Source organism: Rattus rattus, chromosome 1, assembly GCF_011064425.1.
Source record: "Rattus rattus isolate New Zealand chromosome 1, Rrattus_CSIRO_v1, whole genome shotgun sequence".
NCBI lineage: Eukaryota > Metazoa > Chordata > Mammalia > Rodentia > Muridae > Rattus > Rattus rattus.
Genome location: NC_046154.1, coordinates 170,468,722 through 170,494,386, shown reverse-complemented (window position 1 = coordinate 170,494,386; position 25,665 = coordinate 170,468,722). Strand labels below are relative to the sequence as shown.

The 25,665-nt window shown below is 42.7% G+C and overlaps 1 pseudogene; it reads left to right on the top strand.

Moving 5' to 3' along the window:
• Positions 1-21,397: 21,397 nt before the first annotated feature.
• LOC116912368 lies at positions 21,398-22,326 on the top strand (annotated as a pseudogene).
• Positions 22,327-25,665: the final 3,339 nt, after the last annotated feature.

Here is a 25,665-nt window from a genome sequence, read left to right as displayed (position 1 = left end):
CAAAGCACTGGTTCATATTTCATATGCATGTCTTCTGTGTGTCTGTCTGTCTGTCTCTCTGACTCTCTCTCTCTCTCTCTCTCTCTCTCTCTCTCTCTCTCTCTCTCTGTGTGTGTGTGTGTGTGTGTGTGTGTGTGTGTGTGTGTCCCCATTCCACCATTTTAGGAGCTATGGCTTCCTTTCTCAAGGCTGCTTTATATGCACAAAGTGGCTACTACAACTTCAGGATTTCCTCATTTTAAATAGAAGAACAGAAAAGATAAGGAACAAAGGACTCATGCCAGCTAATTTGTTAGCCCATATAAAAGAACAATATCCAAAGATTCACCTAATAACTTCTCTTTGAATTTCGTTAGATAGAATTTAGCAATTAATAATACTTCTCATCTCCCAGGCAGTCTGAGAAATCACATATATTTCAGCTAAGCATGTGCTGCCCCAATAAAATCAGAGTTCTCTATAAGGAAATAAGGAGATAATGGATATTGAATAGTTTTCTAGCTGTCTCTTCTCCAGAAAGATTCTTAAATTCTTCATTGGACAGAGGATTCAAAAAAGATGACTGTCATGCTTCCTAATGATTTTCCAGTTACCTTAACATTAACCTAGAAACTAAAATCCTTCTATTACTACCTGTTGAGTACCTATTTGATACTAATTAAAATATTCCATCCTTTATTGAGGCTTGTTATGACACAAGAAGTAAACAACTCCCAAGTCTAAGAAGTTCCTGAAATTTACAAGACTCACAGGTTCCCCTCTCCAAGGTTTATATGAGCAGTAGGAATGATAGGGAGAGACAACACTCCAATTTGACTCACTGCCTGCAACCTACCTGCAAACAGCTCCAAAGATGCAGTTCTTTGTTTAAGTCATCACCCAAGCAAGGATGGAATTTTCTATGATGAAGCTGCTCTTCAGTCACCTATGCTCCAGTAAGTAACTCCTTATCCATATTCTTGTAAATAATGTCAATTAGCTTACTGGTTCACCAAATTGGACTCTATTGAAATTACCTTGGTCTGTCATTGGTTCCCTATCTGGAATAAGTAAAACATCTGTTCATCCTTTCCCAGGAAAGTCACAAACTCAAGGTGGCGCTGTCAAGAAGTTATTTCTAAGACATCCTTCACATTGATGCCTACAGTACTACTGCTCTATATCACCCCTTGCTGATGAGATCTTCATTTGTATAACTGTTATCTCTCCCTGGGCATTGTGGGAAACATTTCACAGACCCCATCATTACAAGTCATCATTGTTGCAATGTCCCCTTGTGTGACCAAGGACCTTGACTGCCTCTTACACTCAACACAATACATGCTGTAAACTGGTGTTTGGGGAGTTATATTTGTTTTGTGCTTCAAAAACTCTTTAAGAATGCTTTGAGCACTCATTAGCTCTTTTGTGTCACCAGGGAGATATTTGGGTACATTTTACCTAATAACAACTTCTAAGGATGCCATCTCCAATTGCCTAAAATGATCCCCTGTTGCCTGGGTGAGTTATAATTTCAGAGTACCCTTACGCTCCCATGCAGTACTCATCCACCAGAAAAACTGGCTTCAAAACCCATTATAAAATTCTGTTGTTGCTAATTCTTTCTCATACTACCTGAGAATGTAAACATTTCAAAAGGCAATTTGTCCTAAAGGCCAGTGCCAAATGCTTGAGACAAAGCTATGAGACGTATGAAGTATGCATTCATGGGAACTCGCACCCCACCCAAAGCACATCTTTCTTTGTCTTTCATTTCCAACGCTGCAATCTTGTTCTCTGAACACAACAGAACCCACACCAATTTCATGACAGACAAGCCCTTAATTTTTGGTCTGACTTCCTTTACTTCTGTGTGGAGATGGCTCTGTGGGGCTTTCAAGCTGCCAGATATAATCCATTTTGGCCACAGAGTCTTGAGAGGACAACTGCCACAGAATCCGTGCTGTCAGATGAAAAAGCCATAGAATGCAAATGCAAAATCTTGCAGCGGTGATGAGCAGGAAGTTCTCCCTCCCCGGGAGGGAAAGAGTACAACGTTGAAGCTGAAAAGACTAGGACAACAAATGACACAAGCCTCTGTGGACACAGCCTCAGCTGGTCATAAGGGATGACTCCCAAAAGCTCTGTGTCTTCACATCTCCCCTGTCACCCTCACTGACATATTTTCAGGAGGAAAAAAAAAAAAAAAAAGGCCAAACCACCCTTCATGAGGATATGCTGATTCAGACAGACAGCTAAGCCGGGGTGCCTTTGTTGAAAACACTCTCTGGAACGAAATGAGTTCCCCTGTGGTCTGCTGCCCTGGTGCTGTTAAACTGAAACTAGAGAATCTCGGAGTTGCTAAGAGATTGTCACACTGCTGCAGGAAGAATTTACACAATTGGCGCCCTCGGGCAAGCAGTGCTGAAACTGTCAATATTCAGGACTGTGTAATTTTTTCAGCTACTTCTTCATTCTGGTCTAAGTGGAGCACAGCCTGCTCTCCACACTTGCACAGTCAGCATCGACAGCGTGGCCAGTTCTGAAGAAAGGCTGAGCCCAGGGCAACACTAGGAAGGAGGCAGACTGTCAGCACTAAAGCTGTGGACAGCTCCAGGGATAGATGGACCACACTTGGAAGGCTAGCCCAGACGATGCAGGAATGCAGAGCGAGCTCAAGATACTGTGAGTCGCCACAGAAAAGGGGAGAGGGACTCATTGAGCACCCCAAAAGTGGGTTTGTAATGGAAAAACAGATCAGGACAGAAGCAAGGGCTAGGGTAGCTGCTACCCAGTTTGCTTTGCTGCTAATCAGAACTTACATCCAAAATCCCCAACCTGAGGGGGCAAAAGGATCATCATATGACATCACATATTTTGCCATAGTTCAGCATCAGATTAAAAAACCATGTGACTCACTCAAGCACAGTAGTCTTTCAGCTTCCATATCTCTCCTCCCTTTTTATTTCCTTTCCTCCATTCTTCTGTTAAAATGACTCACTACGACTGGTACCACACACCAGACATCCAAAGCCACAACTCAAATACGCATGCCATCCAGGGTTAGGAGAGAGCAGAAAGTATGTCTTGGAAGGAAACCAGTGAGAAAAGGAAAAACAAAGAAGATATGCAGGGGCAGTGTGGAAGAGACGCCAGGTGAACTCAGGAGAGACAGGAAAACAGGATAGCTACCTGACACCCTTCCGAGTCCCAGACAGACCCGGTGGTTGTTCCTGCATGTGAGTTCTCCTGAACACTTAGAATCTATCCTGAAAGGTATGACCCAATGAGTCTCCCATATTCTGCATATACCTCATTGCTGTAATGAGCCAGTTGTTCCACACTCTTTGCAGTGAAAGAACAAAGTGAACTGGGCCAGCAAGACGGCTCATTGGGTAAAAGTACTTGCTATACAAGCTTGACGGCAGGAGTTTGATCTCCGTAACCCATAGTGGAAGGAGAAAAAAATGATCCCTAAAAGTTGTCCTCTAACTTCATACCAAGGCACACATGCGCCTACACACACACACACACACACACACACACACACACACACATACACACACACATATATGCACACATGCACACACATTATACACACAATGATAGTATTTTTTACAAGAGCGAATATCATAAATACACCCAGAACTTGTCCAGAACCAGAGAGCCATCCGAGATCAACTAGCATCAGTTGGAGAAAAGCAGCCCATACAGGTCTCTCTATTTCACTCAAAGCCCTCACAATCTCTTGTGGTCTTGCTGCCCTACTGTGCCTTGGGCTTCCTCCTGCACTCCAATTAGACTGGCTTGCTATTTCTATTCTTCCACTCTGCATAGTTTTCCTCTACTTCGAAGGCTCTTCTTCCTCGTGTTCTTCACTTCCTTATAAGGCCAGCCTGCTGCAGCCTATCCTGCTCATAGCTCATAGCTTCTTGATATAGATTCCTCCTATTCTAGACCCCTCTGAGTGCTAACTGTACTTTCTAGTTCAGCTTCAAAAGAAAGAATAGGATTAGTCCTGTTCATTCTTTAGCACCAGGCCAGAGGCTGCTGGCCAGCCTCTGATTTGACTATTCTTGGATCAAAGCCCACCTATTATGCAACCAATAGGGCAGGGCCATGTAGCATAAAACTCAGTGATCCAGGACTGTCTGATCAGCCCATGATAGGCCCTTTAACTGACACATTTCACTTAATGACTCCTCCTTACCATCCTCTGTTGTTCCCAGACAATCATGTGCTAAAGCCATCTATCTTGTAATATTAGTTATATTTTTATTCATTTTAGTAATTTTCTAAATTCTTCCTGAGTAATATTTCTAATTTTTATAATCGGAAACATCCCATTAAGTATTAAGGGGGAAAAGCGTCCTTTCATCCGTATTCTTAGGGTTCTACTGCTGTGAATACGCTCCATGACCACGGCAACTCATAAAGGACAAGAGTTAATTGGGGCTCGCTTACCGTTCCAGAGGTTTGGCTCATTGTCATCATGGTGGGAGGCATGGCAGCATATAGGCAGACATGACGCTAGAGAAAGAGCAGAGAGTTCTACATCTCGATCCACAGGTAGCAGGATCTACTGTGTGCCACTGAGCCTGTGAGACTTCAAAGCCCATTCCCTAGTGACACACTTTCTCCAGTAAAGCCACACCTACTGCAACAAGGCCACGCCCACAGCAGCAAGGCCACACCTACTACAACAAAGCCACACCTACTGCAACAAAGCCACACCTACTACAACAAGGCCACACCTACTACAACAAAGCCACACCTACTGCAACAAGGCCACACCTACTGCAACAAGGCCACGCCCACAGCAGCAAGGCCACACCTACTGCAACAAGGTCACACCTACTATAACAAAGCCACACCTACTGCAATAAGGCCACACCTACTGCAACAAAGCCACACCTACTACAAGGCCACACCTACTGTAGCAAGGCTACACCTGCTGCAACAAGGCCATACCTACTGCAACAAAGCCATACCTACTGCAGCGAGGCCACACCTACTATAGCAAAGCCACACCTACTGCAGCAAGGCCACACCTACTGTGACACGGCCACACCTACTGCGACAAGGCCACACCTTCTAATAGTGCTATATTTAAACCACCACAATAGGACAAATGAATATTGAGCAACGATCATCTCCATGCTAAACACTGTAGAGATGCTCTTTTATTTACTGGGAAAATGTCTTAGTGGATAAGAACACTTGTTCAATGTGCATGAGGATCTGAGTTAAAATCCCCAGCACGTACATACAAAGTTGGGCATGATTGCATATACCTGTAACATTTCAAGGTGGATATCGGCAGATCCTGGAAGCTCACATGCCAGACAGTTTCATATAAACAGTAGTAAGGTGGGGAGGGAAAAAATTAAAAATGAACCCAAGTTCTTCTAGCTCTGGTCCCACATGCATATGTCTAGGAATGCTCACTGTCACAGACATAGACCACATACGCGCGCGCGCGCACACACACACACACACACACACACACACACACACACACACACACACGAAACTGTCTCACCACACACGAAACTGTCTCTTCATGGAGTATAAATCGTCTGACAAGGACTGAAGAGGTTATGGTAGATAAATGCTTTCCAGGGCTTTCTTCTTCCCATGAAGAACTGTGTTCATATCCCCAGCCTCGGCTTCCATATGCATAGGCATATATACATGTGCACATACATACACACGCCAATAAAAAAGAAAAAAAAAACAAGTGGTCACATAATTTATCAGATGAGAACACTTCTGAGAGTGAAGGAGAGTGCTGTTTGAGATCAAAGCAGATGTCCGGGTTCGATCGCAGCCTCAGGCTCCTGCCACCACGATAGAAACCTCTCCTCCCCTGCTTCCCCCACCAAGATGAATAATGCCCTCGACCACCAGTGGATGATGCCCTCCAGTGTAAACCAAAATAAATCCTTTTTCCCTTAGGGAAAAAAAATTAAGATCAGGACCTGGCATGTAGCCCAGTGATAGAGCGCTTCCCTACCTAGCATGTTCAAGGCCCTGGGTTTGGTCTCCAGGACTGCAAATAAATAAATATCATTTCAGAACTAAACTGAGACTGGGCCGAGCTGACTCAAGCATGTGGGGAATGCTTTGATGGAACTGCACATTTCAACTGAGAACTACCAGGTATGAGGCCCCAATCCCCCCACCCCTTAAACATTAATCAAGAGATTTAAAGAATATGTATATATGGAGACAGAAAGGTCTCTCAAATCTCAGCATTTTCCTCCTACACTTTAGGAAACATTCCGGATCCCAGTGCAATAAGAGGAACCAAGGATATGAGGAATGCGATGAATATAAGCGGGAAGGAGTGTATTCTAACAGGCATAAATCACTCACACACATGCCAGCTACACAATTGGGTGCATTCGTCCCATGATCAAAGTCAATATGACACTAAATTCTGCAATATGGGCATTATTACACTCACATACTTGCACAGCAAACAAGATCAATCTGTCTCTGTTTGAATTTTTTTGGTCAAGGTATCAGGTCCAATTATAGAATTCAAATTGGGTCCCATGTGTCATGGCTAAATTCCCTACATCAATCCATCTCTTAAAATTTTACATTTAGAAACTCAAGACACTGGCACTCTATGACCTCATGTTCCTCTTTAAAATTCAAGTCAATAGCTGTGGGTCTTCTGTAAAATTCCTTCTTCCACAATCTTAGCCCCTCTGCTTACCCCAAGCACAAAGGGAGAATGATTTTCACCGGATATTGCTTCTTACAACAGTTTCCATGGTTCTTGTGTAGGTGGTATCTGAATTCGCCATGTCATTTGAAAATGAGAATTTTTTGAAGGCGATTAAAGAAAAATGTCTGGAGGGTACCATTAGCCCAGGGGGTTAAAGAAAAAAAACACTCAAAATGCCAAAGAGTATTTCTAACTAATTTTCTGCCAATTGAGTCAGAGTAATTCTATTGATACCAGATTAGTTAATTAAAGTAATATGTCAAATTCTGTCTTGACAAATAACATCACAACTCAAATATCTATTCACTTTAATGGATTTGACCTGCATCTTCTTTTTTTTTTTTTTCAAACCGTGAATTGGAAAAAATCATATTTTTCCCCCAAAGATGGTTTTTTGATGTTTATTTGAAAGTGTTTTTTTTTTTCAGTAGTGATGTCTATACTTGCCGCCCAGAGATAGGCACTTTGAATCAAAGTCACAAGAAGAAATAAAAAGGGCTTGAAACAAAGTCACCCCTAAGATATATTTTCCCTGCCTTGTGTTAGCAAACTTCATTTACAAACTAGCACTAAAAGAATGTCAAAAGAATTTTTCACAACACTATCAAAAATTCTATTGTGTCTGGGAGGCATCTCTGTGGCAGAGCCCGATTGCACCTTTTGAAACAAATGTCTTGGAGGACCTGTGTGGGAAGGGCTGCTATTGGAAGACCCTTCTGAGATAGAAAATCTCTTTTTATCCTAAGAGTCTTTGTTGAAACAAAAGACGTTCGTATCCTGGAAATGGCTGAAAATTATTCGCCTTTTGTGTCCTGTGTACTCAAAACCTGAGAGATGGGGAGACGGAAGAACACAGATGGGAGACAGAATGGTTTTTAAGATGTGAACGTTTGGGTTCAGTACATAAGCAGAATGGGTAATTTCGTTTAATATAAGAAGGAAACAGAATCCTTTTGTCCCGGATAAGTTAAGTGACAGATTTATCCAGGACTTGCCCCACTCTTCCCATTTGGATCTCAAGCCTCAATTCAAACCAGTGTTTTAAAATACTTAGGGTCTTTATTCTCCCTCCGTTTCTCCCATTAACAGCAAAATATAATCTTCTTTCATGTTGAGTAGCTGATAACAAAAACTGGCTAGCGTGAGAATGCCCCACTGACTTCACAGTCGGCTTCACAGAGCTGAGCTGGAGAGAAATAAATGCAACTATTTACTGTCTCCTGAATTATGGATTTTAGAGTATTGTTTAATAAAGAAAAAGAATTATTTAAAACAGCTCCATTGAATTCTGCACATGCAGAAAACGAACAGGTCACTGGAACTGATAACGGATTTTGTTGGGAGAGTTAAATTGAAATCTAATGATAGTTTGGAAGCCGGGATGGTTCCACCAAGACAAATCCCAGCACGGCCTGCATGCTAGCAACCTGGGAAGTATAATTATATTTTTAAGTGGTTAATTTTTTTTTTAACTTGAAGCTTTAGATAAGGAAACTTTCCTACTTCTCTGGCCTTTATTTAAGCTTCGGGGTTCATGGGGGTAGCTCTCTGAAGGGTGCCTCTTCATCTCCCAATTCCTCAGTTATTCAGAAATCTGGGTCATCTTCTGAACCAAACTGTGAGTCACTGGAGTTCTTCGGACCATGGCTGAGGTAGTAGGAGCACATGTCCCTTGGTTTTCATCTGTTCGAGCCTTCAGATTTGCGGCTAGTCCGCTAGCGTTGGAAGCTCTGCTGACTGATTACGGGGAGCCGGAAGCAGCTTCTGATTTGGGACAGGATAAACTAAGCTGCACACGGAAGTGCTAGGTGATCCCAAACGGGACTGGACGCAAGCATCCACTGATTCAGACGGAGGTCTGGGGATTCTTACAGATGTGGATTCCTGATCCGGAGTTGTAAGCGGGAGCCATGAATCGAAAGAGAGAAGCAGAGGGCTTAGCTTCCTTCCAAGGTCTAGACAACTGAGAAAAACTGGGTCTAGAAGAGCTAAAAGTGGTTCACTGAGATTGATGCATGGATGCTCTGCGGGAGGGATAACCTTCGTTGGCCTTTGGGTATCCTACTCATTCACTCCCTCCCGACAGCCTGAAAATATAAATTCCAGTGCTTTTACTTTATTTTGCATTCCAGAGAGTTTGAAAGTGTCCAGACTTTCAGTGTGAAACCATGACTAGGCCCAAGAGAAACCAAATAGATGATGCTTTTCAATTAGGTAAAATAATTCAGCACCTATGGATGATCCGATGTGTTCAGCCTGCGGACACAAACGTTATACATCTGTTTTGCTATTTCCGTTCTAACATTTCCCTCCTTACTCTTGGCTAGATTTCTATCCCAAGCATGAGAGTAGAGAGTGGGAGAAGGAATGTATAGGGTGATAGATATACGAACATACTAATTTCTGAAAGCTAATTGTAGCCCACTATGTGCAGAAGTGTCTCCTTCTACACCCTAAACCATTAAAAAAAAAAAGTCTTTCTGTCCACAGGGCCAAATCTACAAATAACCTGTTGGGAAACCATGTTACTTAAGGTAGAAGTCTCCAATGTCCAGATAGCTGCTCTGAGTTCAGTGACTCCCTTTTTTTCTGGCATGGCTTTCCCTTCTCTCACCTTGTCTAGAAATACAGACCCCAGCCCCATACACACCCTCTATCTGAGGAAGGTCTCATAACCCTTGGCAAACCTACAAGTTCAACTTTCTTTCTTCTTTCCCAGTAAGAACCCACCCAGCAAGTACTTGAGATTCTTGGAATGCCTCTCCACCCAAATGGAATCATTCACATGAAGACTCCTTCCCACAATCCAAGGCTCATATCCAAGCCCTTGGTCACCCCAAATAAAGTCTGTGCACACCAGTTGTTTTACTGAAGATTGTCTAAGAGAGCTGTACCACTGAATATCATCTAAACAATCTGTAACAGCTGTAACGCTAACATTTTCCTTGGAAAAGGCTTTCCTCAGTCTCCATGTTCCCACCCTTACACCCCTGCACTTATTCTTGGGATCCTGCAGACCCCACCTGTTATGGACTCTGCTTCATCCTTCCATCCCAGTGTGCAGTGGCACCTGGACACCCTGAGAGAGAAGGCGAAGGATGATGAACCACACGTAGTCCCCAACGGGCACACCACAATTAACAGTACTGCTCGTTGATCAAACTCCATCATCTGAACCAGAACTTTCCTGTGGAATGAATAAAACAGCCTGACCTCAGGTGGACATTTTAATAGAATATAGCCAATAGTTTATAAGTTGCCATACCAATAGTGCCAAACTTCTTGTTCTTAGGAAGCTGCCCTTAAAGAATAAATAAGGACATACATGAAGACTTGGCTGCACATCATTGGGTTTTGACGATCATTGTAATAAACATTTATGATGTCTAAATCTTAGCCAAAAGCAGTCCCATGGTGACCAGTTTTGAGTTACTGACATGAAGTCGTGGACACAGAAAGATCTGTGCCTGCTCCCTCCCGCACAGCACTGAAGAGCAACCACATGTGGGGGTCTGTTTTCTGTGTCTTTGGTTGGTTGGTTGACTGGAGTTGATCTCCTCTTTGTTTCTTTTCTTATCTGACTAACTATTATAAAGAGTCTAGGTGTGTGATCCTGGGCTGACTTAGACCTTGCTAGGTACCCCAAGCTTGTGGTGATCCTCCTGCCTCTGCCTCTGAGTGCTGGGACTGTAGATATGCACATCAAAGCCAGCAACTCTTGTTCCGTTTTCTATTTTAGAACCACAGCACCTGCCTGTCACGCGTTCACCACACCACCTGACTCAGCCTGTGACTCCGGTTGCTCTCATGGCAATGCCCAACTGCAGAAGGATCTGGAAAGAGAAAATATTCTATTGATAAACACAGTGATGTTCTCCACAGTACCGAGCCCCTGGGTTTCCTCTTTCACACTCATAAAATCCACTGGAAACAAACTTTGTCCTTTCCCTAAATGAAAGGCGATCATCATTATACTCAAAATAATTGTTCATTCTCACCCACTACAACTAAGGTAAACAAACAGCTTATGATTTTAAAAAACAAAACTTATTTCTGGATGATAGGCTTAGAAATGTCTGGTTTTATTTCTATTAATTTGCATTTTCTAATTTTTCATCCATAATAAATGTGCTGTTTATAACAAGAGAAATAAGGTCATGGTTAAAATTTCGTGCATATCTGTATACATGACTCCATTATATGTGGATTACAAGCACACATGAATGTACGTCTTCTCTGTATTACTCCGACAAATCCTGATTTTTTTTTTAACTTTAAGATAAACAGAAGGCAGAAGGATAAGGTTTCCGGCCACACCCAGCAGCTCAGCAAACCCCCTTTGTGGTACCTCTCCCATGCTGTCTTTAAAACTTTGCTTGGGTGTCTGTATATGTTCCTTGTGCTTTTTCTTTGGCTCTTTTTATTACCTGTCTGTTGATTTGCTCTGTCTTATTCTGGTTTGTGTGTTTTTGTTTTGTCTCACTTTATTTTTTTTAAATGACTGCTTTCTAATGAGAGAAAGAAAGAATGAAAAAAAGAAGCAAACAAGCAAATGAATGAATGAATGAATGAATGAATGAAAACAAAGCGCATGAGTACAGAGGTGGGGAGAATCTGGGAGGAGTTGGGAAATAGGAAACGATAATCAAAATTCATATTAAAAGTGTGTGTGTGTGTGTGTGTGTGTGTATGTGTGTGTGTGTAAGATAGCTCAAATAACTGAACTACAGGGAAAAACACATAGTCAATCTAGATTTTTTTTAAAACATGTAAATTTTGGTTATTTTAAATACATGTTTTCTTCATTATCTCCCCTCCACTAGGAAGAACTGTGCTCTTGGTTACTTAGTTATTGTCTTAGTTAGGGTCTAATTGCTGTGAACAGACACCATGACCAATGTAAGTTTTATAAAGGACAACATTTAGTTGGGGCTGGCTTACAGGTTCAGAGGTTCAGTCCAGTATCATTAAAGCAGGAGCATGGCAGCATCCAGGCAGGCATGGTGCAGGATTTGTTGAGAGTTCTACATCTTCATCCAAAAGAAGCCAGGAACAGACTGGGCATCCTCTGGCAGCTAGGAGGAGGGTCTCCAAGCCACCCCACAGTGACACACTTCCTCCAGCAAGGCCACACCTAATGGTGCCAGTTCCTGGACCAAGCATATGCAAACCATCACGGTTATGTATAATAATCTTATTATTTGTGACACGTATATTTTACGTCAGATACAGAAGGGGTTACAAAAAAATAAGATAAAAGGTCAGATCCAGATCACAATGTCTAAAAGCTTTGGTACAATCCGAAGTCTCTTCCTTAGTGGCCTTTCCCACACCTCCTCTCTCCTGAAGACCACTGTCCTCTCTACAACAGATCCTAGGCATGGGCTTCCTAGCTACAAGGGCCCTCACGACATTTGTTAGATAGCGTGTGGTCCCCACATGTGTCAGCTCTAATGCTGGGTCACCAGAGGGCACCATGGCTGTGGACCCCTGGGGAGGAGCTGTGTCTGTGGAGATGAACCCATTAAAGCTGCAGTGTTGTGGAGAGGTTGGAATGTTGCAGCTCCAAGGTTAATTACCTTATCTCAGCTAGCTTTAGCTGCCTGGGTTGCCATTTCTGGTCCACCTCTGTGTCAGAACGAAGATCCTGTGACTAAAAGATTAAAACTTTTTGAAACTTGTTAACTTAGCAGGCTACTAGCTTCCTCCAACCGCAAAGCTAAGACGATGTCACTAGATTGTGTCTTAGGCTACGTAGGAAAGCGTCCTCCATCTTGCTGTAACTGCCTGTCTGACAGAGCAACCAACCAGTGTATTTTAAACTCTGATTTATGACTTTCTTTGTTCTGTAGAACTATGAAATTGCTTCCAATTGTGTGTGGGGGCGGGGGGGTTGTCTGGCACTAACTGGCAAAGCTAGCTGGAACCTAGCAGTTCTTAGACATTTCCCATCCTTACTCCTGACAATGCCTACCCAACCATCACTGTGCCCCAGGGAACCCTCATTAATATCATCTAAATCTAAATTAATGTCATTTGTTGGCCACTGGTTAAAGTCTAAAAAAAGTGGAAATATTGAAGTCTGGGAATGTATTTTCCTGATCCCCCTCCATTAAATTGTATGAAGAGGGGGGAAAAAAATACTTTAATGAAAAACTTTGGTAGTCAATTCTTTGATTTTTGTTTTTCTATCTCATTTCCATGGTCAAAATGTACTCCTCGGGATGCAAAGGAAGGGTTTCTTTCCATCTATAAAAACCCAGAGGTTAGCCCTTGCCTAGCAAGCGCGAGGCCCTGGGTTCGGTCCCCAGCTCCGGAAAAAAAAAAAACCAGAGGTTGAGAAGACTGCTCAACTGAAAAGTATACACCCCAAGTGAACCGTGTGCAGGGGTGTACTGGCCGGGCTCTAGGTAAACACAGAGGGCTACCATTCCTGGGTGAAAGGACTTAAACTTTTCACTAAGAACACAGGAGTCTTCCCATTACAACTGTTTCCTGTGCTCACTTGTCTGGGTACCACCATACTTCATTTATTATTGACTGCCATCAGTGCTAGGATACACGGACTTACGAAAGAAGATTTGCATCCATTTCCTTAACCTAGCCTAAGTCTGTTGCAATCTCTCTTGGATACCTGTACCCCGTCGCTTGTCAAAGTGTGTGCTAAAATGGCAAGCCGCGTAAACCCCAATTATGACATTTTACAGTTAAAAATAACGCACACAGACAAATTTATAAACATTTTACAGCATGCGTGTCGAAGCGTTATTACCACTGCGGTGTGCCCTGTCGGATAGGCATGTCCCGGCACTGAGTGTCAGATAATGGAGGAATATACATTGAATTGAAAAGAGCAGTACGACAGCAGATTACAACTTTTATATACAGGGGAAGTACATCACTGCAATGCCTTTTCTTCTTTTTATCTACTTCCCCTTTCCCTTCAGGCAAAAATATAAATGAAAAATACCTTCTCCCTTCAATCAAATACCACAGATAAAATGCCGATTGCTTGCTCGCCTGCTCGCTATGGAGGTATAACAAATGTTAATCTATTTCTACAGCCAACAGAGACCGGAGGCTGAGTAGGGAAGAAGGGGATTAGAGGAGCTTTTCCTCTATGGCATTTTTGAGACTTCAAAATGCTCTTAGAAGCTACTTAACAACAAAATCAGTTGATCCCATTGTTGTGCCTCAGAATTCGGCTTCATTTACAGCTGAGTAGAGGAGCTGAAGCGGGGCGGGGCCGGGCAGAGTGTGACTGCCCGGCCCATGCATCGGTCCAAAACCTTTTACTTAGAGCATTTCTATGAAGTCTTATAAAAATCCTCCAGCCTTCCACAAGATTTGTGTCTCCTGGACCAGACCTACCCAAGGGCAGAAATCAAAGACCTCATCATCATCTGCAAAGATCCCAGAAGGCTCGATCTATCAAGTTGTATCTCTAAAACTCCATCTCTGCCCCGTTTCCACCCACCCAATCCCACTATCGGTTCAGCTTCTGTCTGGTGCAGAGTGTGCTCAAGAGCCCCCGCCACCCACCCTCGTGGGCCCCACAGGACCCTTAGTGTTGTCCCATGGTTCTAGCCTGGCTACTTAACTGTGGCGAGCCTTAACGCGGACCATGCTCTCTGAACATCCCAGACTCTGCTCAGCTGCAAGAAAAGAGAAAAAAGAGATTGACTGTTAAGGGGGCCAGGGGAGACCTGTGTGCTCTCTCATGTGCTCGGTGTTATTTTTGTCTATTTTTGATATTGTAATTGTAATTTACAACATTTCTCCCTCCCTCCCCGCCACCAAACCCTCCCATATACATCTTCCTACACTCCTTTAAATTCAGGGCCTCTTTTTTTCATCAATTGTCATCACATGCATATATAAATATATATTTGTATATACATACACATATATTTCTAAAATAATGTTCACATAATGTTACTTATGTGTATGTTTTTTAAGGCTTACCTTGCACTGGACAACCAATTGATGTGCTTTTCCCTAGAGAAAACCACCTATGTTCTATTTAACCACTAATGTTAAATGGACAGACAGGTAGAAAATTGGTACCTAAAGATAGATAGATAGATAGATAGATAGATAGATAGATAGATAGATAGATAGATAGAAACATGCTTCATATGTACATATACATACATACATACATACATATATACATACATACATACATACATGTGAAATTCATTATTTGTGGGGTAGAAAGATAGATCGATGGGTGAATGCTTACTACTCAAGCATGGAGACTCGTGTTCACAACACCGATGTAAAAAGACAGGCACAGTGGTATTCACATACCCACTGCTGGGAAGGGAGGTAGAAAGGAGAATCCTGGCGACTCACTGACCAGCCAATCTAACCAAAACGGCAATTCCAGGTTCAAAAAACCATTCTATCTTGAAAATTAAGTAGAGTCACCTGACATCAACTTCTGGCTTCCACAGGTGCACATGGACATTCATGTACTTGTATGTGAACACACGCGCGTGCGCACACATACAGAGGAGAGAGGGGAGAGAGAGACAGGACAGAGAGAGAGAGAGAGAGAGAGAGAGAGAGAGAGAGAGACAGAGACAGAGACAGAGACAGAGACAGAGACAGAGAGACAGAGAGAGACAGAGACAGAGACAGAGACAGCGACAGCGAGAGCAATATCTCACTGGTTTTGGTTCTGCGTCTCTGGAAGAATTCTTCTACATACGATTCCCCTACAAATGCTCGCCCTGCTCATAGGATAGCACATCGGGGCCTCAAAGGCAGACTGAATTACTCAGATCAAGCTAGGAAGCCTCTTCAACAAAAAGAACATTCTACCCTTCAGGGAATGCTTTCTGGGGCTCAGTGATGTGACTGCACTTTGAGAAGTCTTCAGGGTCTTGTACACTGACCCGTACTCTCAAGATCTGAAAGGGAACCAGTAGCTAGCGAGCCTTGCTCTCCCCAACATTGAACAGGTAAACTGTCTCTTCTCTCAGGCCAAGGAGATATCTCTTCTCTCGCACACCTTGGCTCCGGAGGGGAAACAACTCTTCTGACTGGTGAGAACATATTGTGCAGCAGACCTTGGAGGCAGTGTGTTGGTCATCTCTGAACTTCATGGTAACTGAAATGCAGGAAGAGACTCTCCCTCTCTAGAAATGTCTAAGGCCAAACTTTACATGAATCAGTTTGTCTGGTTTCCAAAGAGCAGAAGTTTGGGTAAGAGAACCTTCTGGCAAAATCAAGCCTGTGTCACCTTCCGTTTCTTCATTAGTAACTCAGATCTGTGACTCTCCAAAGGAGAACAGGAATCATTTGAATGTCCATACTTTTTCCTGGTGACTCTGGTTCTGTCAGTTCGGGTAAAGGCCAGTTTCTCACACCTTTTTCCATTCTCTCTTAGTCATTCTCTCTTTCTTTGTTTAGTGTTCCTCCAGTGTGCTCTCGACCTGAAATTATTCCAACAACTGCATTTTCTTTTCTAATCTCTATGTGCTCTGCAAACCAAAGAACAACAAAATCCAGCTCCATTACTCTCCTCTCCTCCTTCTCCTCCTCCTCCTCCTCTTCCTCCTCCTCCTCCTTCTCTCTCTCTCTCTCTCTCTCTCCTCTCCTCCCCTCCCCCTCCTCCCCTCCTCCCTCCCTCCTGGAAAGTTTAAATTGCAAACAGCCAATTGACCTGTCATCTCATCTGTATTTATAACCTTTATTCATCCAAGCAAGACACCAAGTTTCCTGGGAAATCAGTTCTTCTCCCAAGTTGCAAGTAAGAAATGATGTAAGATGCTCTAGAGATTTAAAGGAATCTTTGTAGTAACCTGGAAGTAACCCACTCTGTTCACTCCACTGAAGTAGAAGGCTCAGCCAATCACCAATTAATGAATCCAGGGGCCCACTCAACGGAATGCCTAGCTGGGCTGTGAAATCACCATTCAATAACCCAGAGGTCTTCCAGGAGATTCACACAATGACATATTTAATCCCACCCTCTGATTTCAACTGGTTCCCTGGTTTCAACTGGTTCTCACTAGGGAGAAAGGGGAGTCAAAGGCTCTCTGATCTAAGGAGACTCATCCAGAAATGAGGCTCTCCCTGGAGACAGAACCACACATTATGGAGCAGTCACTGCAACCCAGGAACCACAGGCAGAAAGACTTGTAAGAAACTAACAAATGTCTTGGCATCGAAAGGAAAACATGACCTGAGTACTTAGCCAGTTGAAATGGATGGAGATTCACATTGTAACTGAACCATTATTTAAGGTTCCAAGGTACAACCACGGTCTGTATATAGCATATGAAAGAAGAATTAAAAAAAAAATCCAAGATAAAGAGATAGCCCAAGTTCAAATCGGTATTTATTATATATATCATCTTCCTGTCTTCAAGCCTTATTGGTAAAGTGAGCATGCCCATAGGGTTATGGTGAGTATTAAATGATTTGACAATTTTCTATTAATCTAAATAAAACATTTAGCTAATGGCCACTACACGGTAACTGCTTTACAAGTATTGTAACTAACTGCTATGTATTGGTGAGTCCTGGTAACTACAAGTATTATAACTGATTGTTACGTATTAGTGAGTCCTGTTAACAATTACCTCATACAAAAGCCAATTTCAACTTGCTGAGGACAGCATTTGCACCATCAGAGAAAGTTTGGCTTTAAGATACTTCTGGGGGGTCTTAAAAAAAACTGAAGGAACATGGGAGAGCATCATTATCCCAGGTGAAGGGAGGAAATTTGAAGGATAAGGGGTATAAGAGTCCAAGACGCTAATAGCTAGCATTATTAGATGAGGTCACAGGGTGGAGTCAGGAGACATCATCTGGCTTCCTGAATAGCTATATAAAGGTCTCAGAACAACAGATACCTGACTGGGGATAAAATTGACCTTGGGGAAAGCCTATTGCCAAGGGCAACACAAGAACAAATGGTGGTATATCTACACAGTGGCACATGCTTATAAGCATAATGACAAAGAACTAAGTAAACACATGAAACATTGGAGTGAAAGAAGTAAAAGACAAGAGACTCCCCCACCATATGATTTGTTTATGGGACATTCATTAAATGATCATAGAAAAGGAATATATGGAGACATTGAGAATGGTGGACATGGAATTGACTGGAAAAAAAAATGTCAAGAGGAAATTTTAGGGTGAGTGAAACATCCTAAGTTTTGTTTTATGGTGGTTTTTTTTTCAAGACTCGTCGTCACGAACATCTGTATTTATTGTGTGTTAACATGAAATAATATTTCTTTTAGAAAGGAAATAAAACCTACAGTGAAGAAATGAGAATACAAAAACAAAACAACCATTGGCTATAAAATAATGCAGAAAATATTGATTGGTTTTGTGTACGTTGCTTTGAAAGAAGGAATTAAATATTAAAGAGGATTTGTAGGTGAAGCTCAGTAGAGAACTTGCTGAGTATGTGTAAGGCCTGGGACCCAGAAAATCAGTAATAAAAATGCTACACAACGATATTAAGGTCAGAAGCTTTGACTCTTTCATAAAAAGATCCAAGAACACTTAAAATTGGGACTTTTGACCTTCATTAATGCGTGAGCAGTGTAACAAGAGCACCTAGAATCTAAAGCAGTGTATAAGTCCTAAACTGGAAGGCAAGGGGAATAAAGGAAACCCAAACTGTAGTGAGAAGTTCCGTTTCTTTAGACACAGAAATGTCATAGGAATGAGTTTCTGTTCTGACCCCGGGTGTGGGATACGGAGCCGCTTTAGACTGCCCACAGCAACAGACCAGGATTTGCCCCGTGCTCTAACAGGGGTGCGATTTTGCCAGCAGTGGATAGTCTTTGCAAGCATATGACGTTTGGAATTCTGGGAACTCTTGAGATGGTATAAAAATGCTAGAGCCCCAAGAGGTGCAAGAGCTGCTGCTCCCCCTGCTCCTGCTGCCTCCCTCCCACCCCACCCCGGGCTGTTCCTGCTGCGCTGCCCCTGCCCCTGCCCCCTGCCCCCTGCCCCTGCCCCTGCCCCTGCCCCTGCCCCTGCCCCCTGCCCCTGCCCCTGCCCCTGCCCTGCTCCTGCTGCTGTCCCTGCTCCTGCTGCTGCCCCTGCTCCTGCTGCTTCTGATGTTGTGGTTTCTGGTTGGAAATATCCTGAAGACAAAGATCAACATCTCCCCAAAGAACTGGACAACCCAAATCAGCAGGCAGTTGTCTAATGAGATCGGTACCCAGTTTTCCTTCTATCCTTTCTTTCCTACCTAGTGTCGGGGGTTGAAAGGGATTGGGGTGGAGAATGATAGGAAGAAGAGCCTATAAGGTATCCAAAAGTGTGGCTACAGCAAACGGTTAGTCAATTTAATACATCCCACTGGGGCGGGGGATGGGGGAGGGGGGTATGTGACTCCAAAGAACACATCCAAAGGAACCACAGAGGCATGTCCCACCCACATTCACGGCAGTTTGATCATAATAGAAAAGGTATAGAACCAGCCCAGATACACATCAGCAGGTGAATGGGTGCATGGATAAATAAAACATGAAACATATTGGCTGTTAACCCTCTACATTCCATAAAAAATAAAATTATGACATTGGCAAGAAGATGAATAGAACTGGAGACTGTTGTGTTAGTGGAAGAATCAAAACTCAGACAAACACTACATATTTCCTCTCACACGTGAAATCCAGGTTTAAGCAATACATGTATTCGTATGTTGAGGCAAGTAGAAAACGGACAGAGGGGAGGGAAAGGGGATAAAGGGAGGAGAAAGAGCAAGAGAGGGAAATGGAAGACATATTAGGTAGAAGCAGGAAGGGGAGTGGAGAGAGGAAGGGCCAGATAGTGGCGAGACGGGGAAAGACTGCGGGAGGAAAATAAGAATAAAATATCATGGTAAATGTGTGAAAATCTATTACCTCATATGCCACTAAAAGATTAATTTCTAAGATGACAGAAAGAAGGTAGCAAGGTAGCTCAGGATCTTGCTGACAAGCCTGGTGGCCTGAGTGTGATCCCAGGAACCCACATGTTAGAAGGAAAGAACTAATTCCTGCAAGCTGTCCTCTGACCTCCACATGCTCGCTGTGGCTCTCTCATACCCAGACACAAACAAACAAATAAAAATAATAAATATCTTAAATGGTAGAGGTGCATAAAGACATCAATAATCACAACAAATATGCAGTCTTGCATTCACTAATCTTACACATATACATTTGAAGCACACAGTCAGTTATATACTGCTTATAAAAACAATAACTACTGTCGAAAAGACAGAAGTAAAGAGGTGGAGAAATGTACAGTTGGCAAAGGCTAACCATTAAATGCATGCAGTTGTTGTAAACCACACAAACCAAATTCAATTGAGAAGACACTAATTAATAATGAAATAATACATATAGCCTTGAACTTGCAAATACTCAATAATATTGCTTCAAAATGTGTAAAGTAGGGCTGGAGAAGTGGCTCAGGGGTCAGGATCATCTTCCAGAAGAATCCTCAGCACCCACACAGCAGCTCACGACCCTCTGTAGTTCCAGTTCCAGCGGATCCAACGCCTCCTTCTGGCCACCAGGGACACCACAAGTACAGGTGCACAGACGTGAACACAAGCAAAACACCCGCACGGAAGACGATAAAACGAAATAAACTTTTTAAATAAGAAAAAAATCCAAAGCATTATAATTAATAAATTTCGCCAGACAGTAAGTTTCATCTTGCACCAAAAATCAATAAGGAATTTGCCCACAAAGGAAGATCCAATAAATTCTGAACATTTTATAACACACAGAACATATCTTGTGACCAAAGTAGTATAAAATTAAGAAATGAGAGAGCTCTGCCTGCCACCATATGGCACGGGCTGGTGGGAGATACCCACGGCTCTGTGGCCCATGTGTATGTGGTAGAAAGATGGGCAAAGGGGTATACTGTGTGACACACTGTGACACACTTCAGCTTCCACAGCAACAACAAAAAATGTTGTTGTTGTTATTGTTGTTATTGCTGTTGTTGTTGATGTTGTGAATTTTATTTTTGTTTTCTTTGGCAGGGTTGCAGAGGCAGAGGGTGTGTATGAAGGGACAGGGAGATAAGTGGGATTGGGGTGCATGATGTAAAATTCACAAAAATATCAATATAAAGTAATGGTAGGGAAGAAAACATGATCAAATATTTTGTATAAAAATTAAATAAAAATGTTCTTTAGAAAAGATTGGTGCTATTGCTTCTCTGTCTTTTGGCTAAGATCGAGTGTAAAAAAGATTGGTACTTTGATTTCAGTGAACAGTGTCATACTATTTCTTATAACCCCATACAGTCATAATGTTAAGTAAGTTAATAATCAAAGCACTATTTACGTTACTGCTATGACATTCTGATAATGGCCTCAACATGCTGAAACATATACTAAGAGGGACGAATGAAATACAGAAAAAGTGTCAACTTTTTTAAAAACTTTGAACACTTTTCTACGATAAAAGTAATTCATAAATACATCAAGCCTAACATAGGCCTATCAGAAATTCAAAGACGATTAATATTAGAAAATCAATCAAAATAAAACCACACTAATATGTTGGGAGGGGAGTGGAAATCTCCAAGCTTCAGATAAAGAACAAATAAAATTCAATTCCAGCTCTCTGTTCTTCCCTGTTCCAGACACAGTCACATCTTCTCATGCAGTGTCATCCTCGTCCCATAGACAAGATGGTGAAGGTCGGTGTGAACAGATTTGGCTGTATCGGGTGCCTGGTTACAAGGGCTGCCTTCTGCTCTGCATCTGGCAAAGTGGAGATTGTTGTCATCAATGACCCCTTCATTGACATCAACTACATGGTCTACATGTTCCAGTATGACTCTAGCCATGTCAAGTTCAACGGCACAGTCAAGGCTGAGAATGGGAAGCTTGTCATCAACGGGAAGCCCATCACTATCTTCCAGGAGCGAAATCCCGCTAACATCAAATGGGGTGACACTGGTGCTGAGTATGTCGTGGAGCCTACTGGTGTCTTCACCACCATGGAGAAGGCTGGGGCTCACTTGAAGGGTGGGGCCAAAAGGGTCATCATCTCTGCCCCTTCTGTTGGTGCCCCTATGTTTGTGATGGGTGTGAACCATGAGAAATATGACAACTCTCTCAAGATTGTCACCAAAACCTCCTGTTTAGCCCCCTGGCCAAGGTCATCCATGACAACTTTGGTATCCTGGAAGGGCTCATGACCACAGTCCATGCCATCACTGCCTCTCAGAAGACTGTGGATGGCCCCTCTGGAAAGCTGTGGCATGATGGCCGTGGGGCAGCCCAGAACATCATCCCTACATCCACTGGTGCTGCCAAGGCTGTGGGCAAGGTAATCCCGGAGCTGAACGGGAAGCTCACTGGCATGGCCTTCCATGTTCCTACCCCCAGTGCATCCGTTGTGGATCTGACATACCACCTGGAGAAACCTGCCAAGTATGATGGCATCAAGAAGGTGGTGAAGCAGGCATCCGAGGGCCCACTAAAGGGCATCCTGGGCTACACGGAGGACCAGGTTGTCTCCTGTGACTTTAACAGTAACTCCCACTCTTCCATCTTTGATGCTGGGGCAGGCATTGCTCTCAATGACAATTTTATAAAGTTTATCTACTGGTAGGACAAGGTGGTGGACCTCATGACCTACATGGCCTCTAAGCAATAAGAAGCCCTGAACCACCCACCCCAGCGAGGACACTGAGAGCAAGAGAGAGGCCCTCAGTTGCTAAGGAGTCCCTGTCTCAAATTGGCCCCCAACACTGAGCATCTTTCTCACAATTTCCATCCCAGACCCCAATAATAACAGGAGGGGCCTAGGGAGCCCTACTCTCTTGAATACCATCAAAAAAAAAAAAAAACCAAAAAACAAAAAGAAAAAAAAACCTAATCCCTACATATTACAGAAACTTAGCAACTGAGACAAGGGGAGAATTCTATGCTTGACAAAGGATACCCATTAAAAAGGACCTTCTGCAGAGACTAGAGAGATGGCTAAGTGGTTAAGAATGCTAGATGCTCTTCAAAGGATCCACATGGCAGCCCACAACTGCCCGTAACTCCAGATCCAGGGAATCCAATTCCCCTCTCTGTCTTTTGTGGGCACCTGCAATCATGTGGACACACACACACACACACACACACACACACACACACACACACTAAAAAAACACCCTTCAACTATCAGGCTGAAGACTAACGTGTGTAGGCTTTGCTCTTTCTGTAATAATGATGCCTGCAGTGCTTAGTTTCAATTGTCAACAAACTATTTGAGTTACCAAAACTTCCCATAGAGTAAATAAAATCTTGGGCCAATGAGATAGTGTAGTAGGGTAAAAAGCACTTGCTGGGAAGGAGAAAACCAAATCCTGTTAGGAGATGAAAATAAACACAGTCTAGAATCACCCGGGAAGAGAGTCTCAGCGAGGGATTGTCTAGCCTGATCGATTTGCTGACATGGGAAGACCTGCTCATTACTGATGGCACCATTTCCAGGATTTGGGCCCTGAAATGTATAAGACTGAAGAATGAGTTAAGCACAAGTTCTTTTCCTGACCGTAGCTGTTCCAAGTTCATACTACCTGGACATCCTCATAAAGACAGACCCATAGACTGGAGTGAAGTAAACACTTTCTCCTTTGATTTGCTTTTGCAGACTATTTTATCATAGCTAGGACAGTGCCCTTAACCTCCATTTGTGTCCGGTGCTTTCCTGGAAGCTGTGACTAAAACAAAAAGGCCAGTGGGGAGGGGGAAGATATGTAGAGACTAGACCAAGAGAGCCAGAGCTGCCATTGTTCACAGATAACAACTGTTTTACACAGAAAGATCTATGAGAATATATAAAGAAACTATTAAAAGCAGTAAGAGCTTGATGGATTCAAAGATCATACACAAGAATCAATAACCTCCCTATATACAGGCAACATCCAATTAAAAGGCACAACTTTAAAAATCGCCTCAGCCACAAGCAGCAACCAAAGCTGTAAGCTGTGTAAGAACACAAGCCGTATTCATCTGTATTAATATCGGGGAAACAATATACAGATTTACTTAAGCAAATAAATTTTGAAACACGTCAGGGAGGGAAATGAGGCAATGTAATTCTCATGAGTAAGAAGCAGGCAGTTTAGAGATGGTGGCTCTTTGAAAATGAATCTATAAAGCCAATGCATTTCTGATTGAGTCCTCTGGGGTTTCCACAGACCCTGTCAGGCCAATGCTAAAATTCCTATAGAACAACAAAGGTCAAAGAACAAGCAGGACAGTTCTGACAAATAATGAAACAGGGCTCGCCCTCAAAGACACCGAGGCTCATTATAAATTCACATCTCAGGGAAATGAAACAGTGCCCAGTTGGAGTAGAGTAGGAACCTCAGAAATATACCCAAGTGTGAGTACTAGACTCAGTGTGGGACAGGAGAAGCCGGGAAGATTTTGTGGATATGGGAGGGGCATAGCCAATTTTCTCACAATTCTTAACATCATCAACAGGAGCATTCAAAGAATAATGCATCTGTTAATATGAAATGTTCGTAAGAATGTGGGGAGTGGACATTCACATGTACCTAATAGGAAAATAAATTGTTTCGGGACTTTGGACAACAATTTTTGCAACCTATTAAAGTTGACTCATTCAAAAATAGCAGCCCCACCCTTGAGCAGCTACCCTGTAGAAACTAAGTACTCATTAGAATGGATAACAAACGGTGATTTTATTTACATTTGTAAGACGTAATGGAATTGCAATAAACTAAATATTGATAAAATTTTGACTGTGCCGGTACAAAAAGATCTTTGTTATGTGAGTTTTATTTTGTTTTGTTTTGTTTCATTAGAATAAGTTCTTACCATCAAATCTTGACTGGCCTGATACTATATGTCTCAGACTGTCTTTGAACTTGCAGTCCTCATCCCTCAGCCTCCTGGAATTATAAATGAACACACAGCTTCATTTATGCAAAAATTTTAAATGCATATAGCAATACAACGGATTTGTTTAAAACAGAAAAATGAGTACTGTTGAGGTGGGTCAACAGTTAAGAGCACTTGCCACACAAGGGTAGGGACCATAACTCTGATCACCAGTAGTCATCTGAAAGTCAAATGTGATCTCACATGCCCTGTAACCCCAACACTGAAGATGGGGACAGAGACAGGAGGATCAGTGGCTTGCCATCAAAAAGGGGGGAGATGCTCTATCAATAAAGTGAGGCGACAGAAAGCAATGCCTAGCTCCAAATACACACTGGTCTACACACATACACACACACACACACACACACACACACACACACACACACACTTTCACAACTTACATACATTCACACTCATAAAATCATTTCTTAAATAAATGAATAATAGAAAAACGAAGCCAGAGTATAATAGCTCAGTAGTAGAACAAGAGATCCCAAATTCAAATACCAGTACCCCTGACGTACCTTGAGATAGGCACGATGGTACACACCTCCAATCCCCAGAACTCCAGAGGCAGAAGCAAGCAGGTATCTGTGAGTTTAGAGGCCATCCTGGTCTAGATAGGGAGCTCCATGTCAGCCTAAGCTACATAATGAGACTCTGTCTCAAAAGGGATAGAGAAATGGAGGGTGGGAATAGCATGCGCCCACTCGGTGGATGTTAGTCATTCATTGGTAGGCGAGTCTCAGCACAGACATGAAGTTATTTAGGTGGGGGCAAGTGAGACATACCTGGTAAGGTATTTTCTGTTCATCTGTATGATTGACATGGATGGAATTAACACATGAACTTAGAAGTGTGCTCCAGAGTGGTAATTATGGAGATTCAAGAAATCCTAAGTTCAACTAAGATGATGTAGAGGTTAGTAAGTGGACGGAATGAAGTCATGGCCAACTGAGAGAGGCTTAAAGAAAGGTGTCGGAGAGCAAGAACTACACAGGAATCCACACTCCTGTCCAGAGACCAGACAAGATCGTCTATTAGG